Consider the following 13,491-nt stretch of genomic DNA (forward strand, 5'->3'; position numbering starts at 1 on the left):
TTTTTTGAGAAAGCTTCATCACATTCTTCAGGAGTGCCATATCCCTTCAAATTAAACTCATCGAAACCCATTTGCGTCAACATTCCTTGAATGAATGAACCGTTCCTGTATCCAACGTTGTACCCATTCTTGATGAGATGATTAACATCAGAAAAGGTTGGTTGAAATCTATTAGCCAATAACTTGCAGTGAGAATGAATACAACCAAGATCCATAAAATCATTACAAATCTACCCGGACTGCTCAACACCTTTTCCTCTGCCGAAACAAGTGAAAAAAACGTTTAATAAAGCTTGTTAAAAAGAAGGATCAGTTAGTCTACAAACCAAAATGTAAATATAAAACATGAGGTTGGGAAACCGTTACTATGTGCGAAGACAAGCATAGAGAATGAGAAGGAAAGCATTGTGCCCATTTGATATAAAGGATGAGGCCCTCCTCTGAACTCACGATTTCCTCTATGTTCTAGAATCCAAATGACAGAGCCAACATAAACAAAGAAAGCAAGAATTGTCATCCAAAGTCTCCACTCTAATGGAAGGAAAAATATCAACGGTCCTTTGTTTAAATCCTTCCTTGTCAATACAATCATTGATGCCCCGGCTTCTACGTAAGGTAGTGTAAAATCTACATACTGTAACCGATTGGCTGTGATTGTGACATCGCCAACTACAGCATCGAAATTCTGCTTAACATGCACGTACGTAGGTGTAAATTAACTTGACAAGTATATATATGCTAGACGAAATTATAAATGAACTAATTACCCGGAGATAGACTTGATATATAAGATCGTTGTAAGTTCCAGCAGCAGTATGGTTGGCATTTTGAAAAGGAATAAATTCGTAAGGGACAGCATATGGTAACATCCCAATTGCAGCAATAAAAACGTCAATGCAATATCCAGTGACATCAACTGAGTCGTTGGAACTAGGATTTCTTGTTACCTTCACAAATTCAGTATAACTGGATCTTAGCGGAACTCCTATTCTCAACTTTTTCTCACCTGTCGGATTGATCCAACCTTTAGGAATGGCTGTAGTATTTCCGGGCCATATAATCCGATGTAAGTTATCAGCCTGTATCGTATACCATAAATATCCGAACTTTTTTTAATATCTGGGTTATCCTTCCGGAACTTCTTTTTCCATCTAGACTTAAATGATCTTAGTTTTAAGGATTTTGGAACGTAACGCCTTATACCTATTACTCCTTGCAGTGTAGCAAGGACTGAGGAATCGAATGAACTCAAATAATCGCCTAAGCCATCGGTGACGATCCATACGTACCCTTTAGTCATCATTCCAATGCTCTTCGCTTTCTCAAAAACTCGGACTCCAAGAGGCGTGGTCAAATGTAGAACGAATACTCTAGTTTGCATTGTCATCAATTTGGAGAGTTCTTGGAGAATTCGGTCGTCGTTAGCTGATTCCGGTAGTACACTCCTATTTGTAGAGTTCTTGGAGAGTTCTTTTGTACTGCATCCAATATTAGAAAAGAATTGTACAGTATTTAATACCGATCAAAAAAAAAAAAGTTAGAAATGAACTGATAAAAGTAGTTGCGGACAGTTAAAAAAATATTAGAAATGAATTGCTTCTCAAGTCAAGGATAATTTATTTCTATTTCAAAGGAAGCCTTAGCTTGAAGTTGACATGTTTTTAGTCGGTCCGGAGCTATAGAACTACGTAGAAGACTTGGCTAAAGGCAATTGGCTAGCTCCAAGTCAACTAGTCTTGGCAATTACCCTGCGAGTTGCATACCTCCATTTTGTTAACAAACATCAGTGCGTGATCTTTGATGTACTTGCAAACGGAATGAATTAGTCAATTTATTGATTTTTGTTACATCATGATGCAATTTGGAAATTTCCCCGTAATTAGTAGAAGATAGTTTGAGTGTACATCTAGATTCTTTTGTATTGATTTGAGACTCTGAACTAGTTATAAAAATATGCATGAAACAAAAATATTAAAAAAGAAAAATGAAGAAAACAGTAAGTTCCTTTATTTATGATCCGTCGGGTGCTCAGCCTCAAACTGCTCCTTGTGGGGGTGCTATTAATTATAGACTTCCACTTATAGAAACCGGACTATTTTTTTGTTCCACTATACAATAATATTTCTAGTAATTCTGAAAATATGTTGGGTTCCTTAATCGGAAATGTCGAAAAAAAATAGTCTGATTTGTATAAATGAAAGTTAAATGTTACTAGTTTATTAATCTATCCATTAAGGAATCATTTCTCTCTCTTCTTTTCCTCTCTTAACATAAAAAGGGGAGCACTTATTTCTCTTTTTTTTTTGTCTAATACTCACTTCGTGACTCCGTCCCTATTATAAAGGCAGAGAAGTAGAAGTCTCTTCAAATAAGAAATTTTTTGGTTTTCCTAAATTTTCCTTGTACCTGTCTGCCTGATTAGCCCATATTAATTATTCTGTTAATTAATAAAAATTCTAATTGAAAGAGTTTATGTCCCACTAAACAACATTAATATAGGAGAGAATAAGCAATAACTTGGTTTTGCTGATACCCATGTTTCCATTTTTTAAATGAGGGTATATAAAGAAAAAACCTCATTGGAAAGTGTTTTCTGCCTATATAAAACAGTGTTCTGAAAGCCGGCCCGGACATCGAAACGAAAAAGTTACCGGGTTAGGATCAAATGGGTCAGCCAGTGGTTTAACTCGGGTTTATTGGGTCACATATACAAGAATGTACGAACCCCTAAGCTTGAATATTAGTAAAAGAGCTTCGTGGACTGTTACCGTGGATGGTAAGATCCAAACCATTTGACCCGTTCTGGGTACTGTGGATCACGAGTCAATCCGGGCGGTACACCCGGTTCTCATGAAATAAGCCGGTTTCCAGTAAGTTTACTGGGTCAGCAATAGACCATCACGGAAAGGTGACTGGGTCACCGATTCACAGGGCTGACCAGTCGGGTCGGGCCTGGTTTCAGAACACTGATATAAAAGGACTAGAAAATTTATTTCTCTGCCAATATATAGGGAACGGAGGGAGTATCAAATTAATGGGACCAAGAAATAACTAGAAAAAAAAGTATGAAAAAGTTGCTACAATGATTAGTTTTTTTAATCTTTGTGCAAACCGAACAAGACTATTTTTTAAAAATGGAGGGAGTAAATTATTATAGTTATTCTTAAATTGGTATAGTGATTAATTAAATTTCAAAATAATTAGAACAAGTGGATATGAATACTCGCTAAAAGAGGCATATATTTTAGCTCTGGAAAACTCTCGTATATGGGACCAATGTTGGTGTTCTCCTTTAGTAAAGCCTCGTATATGGGACGTTGAAAGTTTTTAGAACTTCTACCCTTATTTCAGAATTCTTCCTCATAATCTTCAAACTGAAAAATAAAATACAAGACATGAATCAAAATGATCTAGAAAAAAGACAAATAAACACATTAAGAAAATACATATGTACAACTATGTATAGTTGTAGAATTACGCGTAGCTTCAAATTAACTATGTACACAAAAAAAAAGCAGCTTCATTAATAAAACAAAAAAAAAACAAATGAACCAAAAAGTAAAATTCGTACTCATCGTATCTCATCAAGAAGCGCCTAACAAACAATTTTTTTTCATCAGTAATCCAGTTGTTAGTTAAATGCCTCAGAAAGACATGAAACATGAGCACCATATCTACATACAAGGAAAATACATTTGCATATTCCTCCTTTCGAATATTACTGACACAATTGGAACCATATCCACAACCAAGCTCATGCATACCCCACAAAGCAGCTTCATAGTTAGCATATGTACAAAAGTAAGCAGCTTCGTAGAACAAATCAATAACAATCTTGGAATTCGTGTTGCCGGATCCAACGGAAAAATTGCCACTGATGTGATAAAATCAATAGCTATGAAATGAATTACTAAATACTCCTAAAAGGTGTTGTATAAGGAAAAACAATAGGACGGCCATCCACCACTTTTTTACGATCATCCTGGAACCACTTCCAATTTTCTTTATTTTCAGTGGAAACAAGAGCAAAAGTATATTGGTAAAAATCGTTGTCGCCATTGACACGGGTTGCAGCCATTAGAGCACACCTGAATCTACCAGTAAGGAAAGTAGCATCCAAGTAAATCATGGGCCTAAGGAAGACAAGGTGCCAGAAGTACAACTCATATCGTTACCAAAATGGGGAGAAGAAGAAAAATCAGAGCCAACCAAGTCCGTATTCAGCCCGTCAAGACTGGTGTTTCCAGCAGAAAAGAAAAGGAAGCAAGAGGAACAACCCAGTTTTCAACGTTTCTCCAAGCCAAATGGGGGACATGTGTACCGCTTGTAGCAATTAACCGAGGGAGCGTCCGTAAGCACACAAGATTATGCCGACATACCAATGCACGAAGTGGAGGCTCCCGATGAAAGCACCGAACAAAGTTTGTCCGAGCTTCCTTATAGCACGATCGATGATGAGGAGTTACGAGACTAATCGATAGATACTACCACCAAAGTCGTCGAAGAACGAACACCAGGAGATCTCACTATGGTTGGAATGGAATAAGTCGACATATGGACGCAAGGACAAGCGCCCTATCACGATAAGAAGGAGCCTAGACAGAGAAGAAAGGGAAACCTTGATCGCTGCTTAAAGATTACAAAGACGTCTTCGCCTATGATGATGACGAAATGCCGGGTCTGGACAACAACCTTGTGGTACACAATCTCGGGGTATCACCTGAATCCAAACTTGTGAAACAAAGGACCATGGAATTCCCAGGGCCACCGATCTCGCGATAAAGGAAGAAGTGAAACGACTACTTAAATCCAAGTTCATCAAGCCTATCCAGCACCCCACCTGGCTAGCCAACATTGTGCCAGTGACCAAGAAGAATGGGAAAGTCAGGTGTTGTTTGGATTATAGAGACCTGAATCGAGCTTGCCCGAAGGACGACTTCCCGCTGCCAAACATCGATATGACGCTGGACGCGACAGGAAGAAAAGAAAGGTATTCTTTTATGGATGCCTTCAGCGGATACAACCAAGTGAATATGGATCCCTCAGACGCCAAAAAGACCTCCTTCCAAACTCCGTATGACAACTTATATTATGTGGTAATGCCGTTTGGTTTAAAGAATGCTGGCGCCACGTACCAACGTGCCATGACGTCCATATTCCATGACTTGTTGCACCAAACGGTGGAAGGGTATGTCGACGACATCGTGGTTAAAACGAAAGAAGCTGAGGACCATATCTTTCACCTAAAAACTGCTTTCGAAAGGTGTAGAAAATTCAAACTCAAGATGAACCCTCTCAAGTGTGCCTTTGGGGTGACATCGGGGAAGTTCCTAGGATTCGTAGTAACTAACAAAGGAATCCAAGTGGATTCGAGCAAAGTAGAGGCGATCACAATGATGGCACCACCATCTAGCACCAAAGAGATGCAAGCTTTCATAGGGCGGATATCGTACATACGGCGTTTCATTCCTGGTCTGGCGCAGATAATGACCGCATTCCTTCCCCTTCTAAACAAAGACACACCCTTTGTGTGGGGAGAAATACAGTACGGCGCTGCGTTCGAGAAGCTAAAGCAATGCCTCGTTATCCACAGAATCCTTAGGCCCCCAATACGAGGAGTCCCTCTCTACCTCTACATGGCATTTACTAATTCGGAAATAGGCGCGGTCCTCGCGCAAGACATTGGAGTAGACGAACTGTCACCTATCTATTATGTTAGACGAGTTCTATGATATGCGGAACTGAGGTACCCGCGTGTAGAACAGACGTGTTTAGCTTTCATATACGCAACACAGAAATTGAGGCCTTATATTTTGACACACGAGACTATCGTGGTGGAGGCGGCGAACCCCATAGCCTACCTAGCTTCGAAACATGTCCTAACAGGAAGGACCGCTCGATGGCTGCTACAACTATCGGAGTTCGAGCTCAAATATCAATGCCCGAAAGCGGTGAGAGGACAAGAAATAGCCGATCTCATAGCAATGTTTCCGGGAGAAGGCGATGATGAGGTACGCGAATATATACCCGGAGAAGTGGCAACTGCAGACATTGACAAGCCTTGGACCATGTTCTTTGATGGGTCATCATATGGTACTTTAGGGGGAGCCGGAGTAGTATTCGAAGCGCCACAAGGAGAGATGATCTCGTATTCATTTAAATTGGACTTCCCATGTAGTAACAACGTCGCAGAATATGAAGCCTTGATTCTGGGACTCCGAATGGCAAAGGAGCTCAATTTGGGAAGCGTGGAAGTCAAAGATGATTCAAGACTCGTGACAAACCAAGTGAATGACGACTTTCATGTCAAAGAGCCGCACTTAGCGCCTTACCGGGCAGAGGCCCAAAGATTGATGAACCAAACGGGGTCGACCTTGGATCATACCGGCAGAGGTGGAAACAAACACGCGGATGCCCTGGGAAACTCTGGAAAGAAAAGTACAATTGAATGGCGAGGAAGAGGGTACCGTCACAATAAAAAGAAAGGAGTTCCCAGCACTTGGAAAGAAGACTTTTCCTTTGAGGAAGCAGATGACTGGAGACAGGTGTATATCGAAGACCTGACCCGGATGGACGAAGGATGAGTAATACCCATGCAAGCCATGAAGCAATTCGTTGTGATCCAAGGAGCCTTATATTACAGGGCAGCAAGAGGATCTCTCGCGAGGTATTTGAATAAGATAGAAGCTGAGAAGTTGCTCCAGGAACTGCACACGGAAACATGTGGACAAACCGGCGCCATTCCCCTCTACAGAAAACTTCAGAGGAAGGGCGTGTATTGGCCGAGTATGTCATCTCAAGCATCAGCACTCCAAGACAGTTGCGCTGATTGTCAAGCACCACCGCAATCGGCGGAAGTCTGCACCATTGAAGAAGCAGATTGGAGGCAACCCTACTTCGATTTCATCCAACACAGGAGATTACCGAGCGATAGACATGCGGCCTTTAAAGTTCAAAGGAAGGCGACGCATTTCTTCATACACGAGAGTGTCCTTTATCGCAGAAGCTATGGTAATGCCGCGCTGCGGTGCCTGTCAGATCAGGAAGCGGTAGAAGCCATGACCCGGTCCCACGATGCGGAATATCAAGGAATGCGGAAATTGTTCCTACAACTTTATGAAGGAGGCTTCTACTGGCCAACCATGGAAGGTGATACCGCGGAACACGTCCGAAAATGCTTACACTACCAGACACATGGAAATTTGATCCAAGCACCTCATACCCTACTACTAGGGGTGTAAATTCGGGAAGGCCGGGCAGGCCAGGATTAATATTTGTGAGCCCGTAAACAAATTCAGGCCGGACAGGCCGGGCACAAGTAGATAATTTGCTACCCAAAGACCGTCCAAAGCCCGCTTTTTATACGGGCAGGCCAGATCGGGCCGGACAAGCCACTATTTTTTTTTTAAGTTTAAATTTTCAAATGAACGGTATTAAATACAATATCCTTTCCTTTCCAACATCGCATATCGTAAATGATAGTATTATTTTATATTTAAATTACACTGACAAATTTTTAATTTTAGCCTATAATAAATAATTAATTAGAGTACAATAAACTTTCTAATAAGAAAATATATTACCATTAATGTTTTGAAAAGGTTAATTATAAGTAAAAACAATTATATATTTTATTTTTCTTGACACAAAATTGACAATTATAAAATTGTAACTTTTAAGTATTTTTAAGAGGATATTAAATGATTAATGGCACATAGAAGGCTTTCAGGCCGGGCACCAGGCCGGGTATCAGGCCGGGCATCATAATTAATCGCAAAGCCCGAGACCGCCAAATAATTTAATCCAGGCCGGGTCGAGTGGTCCATGACGGGCCATAACAGGCTTTGGGCAACTTCGGGTATAGGCAGGCTCGGGCGGATACATGCAGGTCGAGTATTTTACGGTATTATTTACACCCCTACCTACTACGTAGCATAGTAACATCCTGGCCATTCCATAGTTGGGGACTTGATCTCATAGGACCGATCAACCCAACGCCTCAAAGCGTCATAAATACATAATAATACCCACGGAGTACGCGTCCAAGTGGGTTGAAGCAATACCCCTCAAAGATTATGCATGTGCTACAATGTCCGCGTTCATCAAAAAGCATATCATTTGCAGGTTTGGCGCACCTATGATAATCAGAGCAGACAACGCAAAGTCGTTCGTGAACAAGGACGTGATCGACTTGCTCCGCCAATACAACACAAGGCTCCACACGTCAACTCGTTATTATCCCAAAGGGAATGGGCAGGAGGAAGCAACAAATAATATGCTCATCCGCATCCTTAGTAGAATAGTACATGATCATCACAGAGAATGGCACGAGCAGCTTCCATTGGCACTCTGGGCATATAGGATTTCAAAGCGCAGCTCCACGGGAGCATCACCTTATTCACTAGTCTATGGAGAAGATGCAATCCTACCTGCAGAAATAGCGATCCCATCTGCAAGAGTAGCAATGGCTAGCCACACCACACCCGATGAAATAAGCCGTTTCGCTGATTTAGACACATTAGAGGAAAGGAGAACACGAGCGGAGAGATTCGCAGAATCTTATAGAAAGTGCGCATCTAATTACTACAACCAGAGCATAAAGGAAAGAACATTCAAGGTGGATGAGTTTGTCTTAAAAATTTCCCCGCACGTACAAAAAAACGCCAGCGACGGGAAGTTCGCTGTGAATTGGGAAGGCCCGTTCATGATAAGGAAAGTGGTAGAAAGCGGATACTATAAGCTTAGACGTATGAATGGAACCAAAGTCAAAATGCCTATCAATGGCAAGTGGTTGAAAAATTTTTACGCATAAGTCGCACCATGTAAACATCCGTCCAGAGCAATAAAAGTTAGTTAGTGAAAATGGTGTATCTGCAAAAGGTCTCAGGGCAGCCAAAGGCACCTAGTTGACTGAAAAATTCACCAAAAGTCTCAGGGCAGCCAAAGGCGCCTGATTGACTGACGAATTCACAAAAGGTCTCAGGGAAGCCAAAGGCGCCTGATTGACTGACAAATTCACAAAAAGTCTCAGGGAAGCCAAAGGCGCCTGATTGACTGGCAAATTCACAAAAGGTCTCAGGGCAGCCAAAGGCGCCTGATTGACTGACAAATTCACAAAAGGTTTCAGGGAAGCCAAAGGCGCCTGATTGACTGACAAATTCACAAAAGATTTCAGGGCATCCAAAGGTGCCTGATTGACTGACAAATTCAAAAAAAGGTCTCAGGGCATCCAAAGGCGCCGGATCTACTGACAAATCCACAAAAGGTCTCAGGGCAGCCAAAGGGGCCTGATTGACGGACAAAATTCACAAAAGATCCCAGGACAGCCAAAGGCGCCTGGCTGACTGCCAAATTCACAAAAGGTCTCAGGGCATGCAAAGGCGCCTGATTGACCGACATTCACAAAAGGTTTCAAGAAATCCAAAGGCGCCTGATCGACCGCCCCTCCACCCAAATCACCAAGCCCATTTTGAAAAAAAATAGTGGGGATTAAGCGCGTTTTACCAACGCCCACTCCACCCAAGACCCTTTCAACAAAAAGAGGGGAGAGTAGGCGCGTTTCACTAACGCCCGCCCCACCCAACACCCTCTCAATAAACGGAGGAGAGAGTAGACGCGTTTCACTAACGCCCACCCCACCCAACACCCTTTCAACAAAAAAGATGGGGGAGTAGGCGTGTTTCACTAACGCCCACCCCACTCAACACCCATTCAACAAAAAGAGGGGGTAGGCGCGTTTCACTAATGACCGCCTCACCCAACACCTTCTCATTAAACAAAAACAAAAAGAGGGAGGAGTTGGCGCGTTTCAATAACGGCCGCCTCACCCAACACCCTCTCAATAAATAAATAAATAAATAGGGGAGAGTAGGTGCGTTTTACTAGGGAGTTAACCCTATTTTATCAGTGGTAACCCCCCTCATAAAAGAGGAAGGGAGTACGCACACCCTTCTCACAAAAAAAACAACAATACAAAACAATAACGAGAAACATGCGAGGGAGGGAGGGAGCACATTCAAAAAAAAAGAAAAACAAAGAGAGAAAGGGAAGAAAACAACACTCCAACTTAAAAGAAAAAACTATTCATATTGATTCAGAACAAACATAAAAAGGAAATCAAGCGTCAAAATGAAAAGACAACCCTGCAGAGGGACACGCAACCTAATCAGCCATTAACGCCCGACGAGCAATATCCGCATCCAAAGCTTCCACCATCAAACGTCCGTCATCACACTGGGCAGTAGCCAAGAGAAGATCCTGATAAGCTTCATGCACTAAGTGATGGATGTCTTGAATAACTTCACCCTCAGCCCCGGCTTCACGAGCAAGCGAAAGAGTGTCCTCATGATCATCGTACTCTTTACGAGCGAGATCAAGAGTGCCTTCATGTTCATCACACTCCTTACGTGCTTTGTCTAAGCTAGTTTTCCTGAGAACCCACAGTTAGGCCTGTCAATATATGTCCGATATCCGGAATCCGTTTCCGCGTATTCGAGATCCTATAGGATTTTATCCGTTTTATCGGATATCGGATACAGATATTTATCGGATATTTCTTCCTTAACCTATCGGAAACGGATTACACTCTATCTGTTTGGTTAATATCTGATATCTGATAGAACATGGATTTATTTGTGATTTACCCTAACTATGTTTATGATTTATTTGTAATTTACCTTAATATCCGATATCCGATACAAATATCCGATATCCTACATGAAATGTTTGAAAACTTGAACTTAAATTTCAATTATGAACATGTTTTAAAGGGTTTTTAAAAAAAAATTCAGAACCGGATATTATCGGATAAATATCCGATAGCTTAGCATATCGGAATCAATATCTGATTTTGATATCCTATAGGATATTATCGGATATCGAATATCCGATAGTGCTTAACCTGTCGGATATCGGATTTCTGAATATTCGACGGATATTCTTCCATTGACAGGCCTACCCACAGTACCTCCACCTCTGCTCTTAACGCTAGTAGACGCGCGAGCTCATCTTTGGGATAAAGCAAATTCACGAGCGCTGAGACAGCCGCTAAAGACAGAGTGTACCCCGGGGGCCGCAGAGTCACTTGATCAGAGGTACACGAACGACAATCAGCGATGACATGGTCTATAGGCGCTGTCATTAGTGGGGACTCCATGAGAAGCGAGTTGGCAGCGTACCGAGCTGTGACAGCGTCATCTAAAGCATGCTGAAAGGTATATGTCATGTTCCCAGCCCTCTGAGCCGCTGATGCGCTTCATGATGTTCTAGCAAACTGGACACGCATGGAGTCCCTTTTCGTTAGTCTGTGTTCACGGAGCGCTTTAACTTCGGCCTTCACTAACAACATGCGCTCCAATTCCGCCTCTTTGAACATTGAGACCAGCGCGGGAATTGGCGCTAAAGTTAAAATGTACCCATGAAGGGAATGAGTCATTTAAGTAAAGTATCCTACCGGAAGAAGCAAAAACGGAAAACGAGATGTTTGAGGTAGATAATCGAATACAAGGAACAACATTTATATATAGAGGAAGTGTCATCATAAGTGACATTGCAACCGTCCTGCTGCTTGTGACGCATGGTGATCGAGAGTAAATGATGATTTGACTATCGGGTCATTTAACAATTGACCCAATAGTTAGGGGACTAATGTTGATACATGAAAATATTACCCCTTTAGCCGGGCTAGTGTGCCCTCAAAGGGGAGGCAAGCCCGACATGGGACATGGGGACTTAGGGACTAAAGCCCAAGTCTATCAAGAAAATGTCTATTAGATGGAAAGGACAAGGGAGGAATTAATAGGAAAGAAGGAGGTTTTATTAGAAAAAGAATAACATTAGTAGTAATTAAAGAAGTTTAGGACACATGGCATGATGTCATAAAAGGAATGGGCTTTTGGAAAGTCTATATAAAGATGGACAAGGTACAATGGAAAGACAATTCTCTCTCTCTTACTATTCTTAGAAAAGTGAGGTCATTTGGCTAGCTAAGACGGGTAGAACCTCAAACCTAAATTCACCCCTGATCGCTGTCGTATGTGTCAAAAATAAATTACTTTCTTACTACTCAAAATATAAAATATAGCAAGGGCAAGAAAGGATCGTTCCCACAGAGAGGACTAGGTTGTCAACATGTTTCGGTTTCTTATGTAAAGCAAGGGAGGATTTTTCTGATTTTTAATAAACTAAGTTGTACTAAAAACAAATAAAGCAAAGCAAACACGCAAATCAAGATGTAAAGATATTGGTTAAGGATTTCGTTTTCATTCACAAACATGTTCTTGTCTTAATAACTAGAATTGATATTTAATCTCTCATTATCAAAAGCCCTAGAATACCTTGTCGAAAAGATATCCCGCTAATTTCCTCTTGTCATCGACAAACACATTAAAAGATGTGAATATGAATTCTACCAAAAGAATAACCTAACGCCTTGCGCTAATCAAGTTCAATTCCCATGGAGCATTAAGAGTCATAAAATAAGGCTAATCAATGCAATCGAAATACATTGCGCAAACAATTTAACAAAGGTCATGGTTCACATATGATTACAAGGATGTATCACTACAAGCTATAACCATATTTATGCTACTTGTGTTCAAGGATTATCGCTCGATGATTAACCCTAAACTAGCAATAGATGTGATTACAAGTTCTACCAATTTTCAACTTGACAAAACAAACAATCAAATCATGTTATAATACGTCAATCATATAACTATATTTCCAGAGAATCATGAACGATAAATATGAGACAAAACTAATATATTGAATCAAAGAATCATGTTATGTGAAATCCAACTAACCCATAACCAATAATAAAATTAAGTACTCATGTTAAGAATAAGGAGTTCACTGCCTCATTTGCACGCTGCCACCATTAACAACAACTCTGCTCCATCTCGAATCTGACAAGGACCCGGTTGTAACCCTTGCTGCCAATTCTTCTTTATCCCTGTAACCACAGCAGTAACTCGATTCTCGGTCATTCCATACTCAGCTCTGGCCATCACTACATAACTTGCATATCTCAGGTTCAAGTTTGCACAACCATGGCAGCTGCATCTGCTTCCTTACTTATCTCAATTCCAGCCTGCCTGCAACTTCTTCTTGCATTCAAAATTCAGAATCTAGCCAGACTCCAGCTCTTGTTCATTATTCACTGCTTTTCTTCATTGCCAACAGACCTCCACTCATCTGTTCCTTTATTCTCTGCTTCATATGTCATCTTCCCTGAACTGCAGCTTCAACTCATTCTTCTAATCTTGCTCAAACATCGCCACTTCAGCTGCACAATCAATTCATGCCACTACATCACCAAGTTCAACCCAAATCCATCGTCTCCATTCAGAGAACCCACTGCATCCAAACCAGCACCGTATGTAGCTCGAGTCACTGCCCATTACAGTTCAGCTGCACTCATTTCCATTAATTCCTTAGTTCCATTAACCTTACTGCCACTTTCTACAGCTAAAAAAACCAAATCCAGCTCAA

This window comes from Papaver somniferum, unplaced genomic scaffold, assembly GCF_003573695.1.
Source record: "Papaver somniferum cultivar HN1 unplaced genomic scaffold, ASM357369v1 unplaced-scaffold_81, whole genome shotgun sequence".
In the NCBI taxonomy this organism is placed as follows: Eukaryota; Viridiplantae; Streptophyta; class Magnoliopsida; order Ranunculales; family Papaveraceae; genus Papaver; species Papaver somniferum.